Raw genomic sequence first — 1723 nt, 5'->3', positions numbered from 1 at the left:
AGCCCATATTCAGGTTATTTAAAAAGCAAACAACTGACTAAGGTTTATAACAAAAACTAGCAGTCCTGTTTCTCACCTGTTCCACATTCCTGCTCCACACAGGCAACCAGTCTGAACCCTTTCAATGCTTTCTCTTACTACTGTGTTTATTTCCACGTCTCTCAGTCATGCGTGGAGAAGCCTTGACCATGGACTTGGATGTTTGTGCTCAGATCCCTGGAGGCTGCAGAGGCTTTATGACTTATCCTAGGCCTGCCTTTTCCCTTCATTGGCTTCAGTTTTGTAAAATCTGCCTGCCCTCTGGGAGCTTCCTGAGCATGGGTGCTGACGTGTCAGCAGGTGGCCCTGCTCAGTTTGGCTGGGCATGGAATTCTAGGATGGAAATCCTGTGCTCCCAGAATCTCGAGGACTGGCTCATTGTCTTCTAGCTTCTGGGTCGATGTTACTTAAAGCCACATTTCCCAGTCACCATCCTGCTCCCTCCTTGCCTGGCTGGAAAAGAGCAGCCTCTTGTTCTCTTCACCCCTCACCTCTCTGGCCTCTAGGCCAGCTAGCACCAGCCCCACAAGCCCTGAGGCCCTGTCTTGTCTTTTCTTTTTTTTTTTTTTTTCTGAGACACAGTAAACCTCTGTCGTCCTGGGTAGAGTGCTGTAGAGTCATAGCCCACAACCTCAAACTTCTGGGCTCAAGAGATCCTCTTGCTCTAGCCTCCCAAGTAGGTGGGGCTACAGGTGTCCGCCACAACACTCAGCTATTTTTTTTTTTTTTTGAAACAGAGCTTCAAGCTGTCACCTTGGGTAGAGTGCAGTGGCATCACAGCTCACAGTAACCTCCAACCCCTGGGCTCAAGCGAGTCTCCTGCGTCTGCCTCCCAAGTAGTTGGGAACATAGGCGCCCGCCACAATGCCCAGCTAATTTTTGGTTGCAGTCATCATTGTTCTTTGGCGGGCCCGGGCTGGATTTGAACCTACCACCTTAGGTGTATGTGGCTGGCACCTTAGCTGCTTGAGCCACAGGCACCGAGCCAACTCAGCTATTTTTAGAGATGTGGTCTTGCTCTTGCTGAGGCTGGTCTCAAACTCCTGAGCTCAAATAGTCCATCGCCCTGGCCTCCCAGAGTGCTAGGATTACAGACGTGAGCCAACGAGCCCCACCTGAGTCCCCTGTCTTTTGGTATCTCTTCTGCCGTCTCCTCCCAATTCTGTATCACAGGAGCCCAGAAACTGTAAGGGGGTCGGGTGGGTAGGGTAGACATGTTGGAAGCAGCCACTAATTAGATGTGTCCCCTTTCCAAATGTTGCCTCACACCGGTGCAAATTCCAGAGAGGAGATGGAATCAGAATCAGGTGGGCTTGGAATTCCATGGGCAAAAGACTAAATTAAAAAAAAAAAAAAATCAGGTGGGCCAAGCAGATTCAGTTTGCAGCAGATGTCTGGCAGATGTTTAAGGACTTGTCCCTACACCTAGTTGAAAAGCACTGCTCTGTTACACTCATACCAATAGCAGCAGCATCTTGTCACATGGAAGAAAAGGTTCATGTTTATGATACAGAACATGCCCATAGAAAAATATGAAAAGGGCCAAGTTTGGTGACCCATGCCTATAATACCAATAGTTTGGGAGGCTGAGGCAGGAGGATTGCTTAAGACAGAAGTTCAAAACTGGGCGGCGCCTGTGACTCAAAGGAGTAGGGTGCTGGCCCCACATGCCAGACGTGGCGGG

Source organism: Otolemur garnettii, unplaced genomic scaffold (genome assembly GCF_000181295.1).
Source record: "Otolemur garnettii isolate 467f Iridium unplaced genomic scaffold, OtoGar3 scaffold00018, whole genome shotgun sequence".
Taxonomy (NCBI): domain Eukaryota; kingdom Metazoa; phylum Chordata; class Mammalia; order Primates; family Galagidae; genus Otolemur; species Otolemur garnettii.
Note: the sequence above shows the minus strand (reverse complement) of the source record.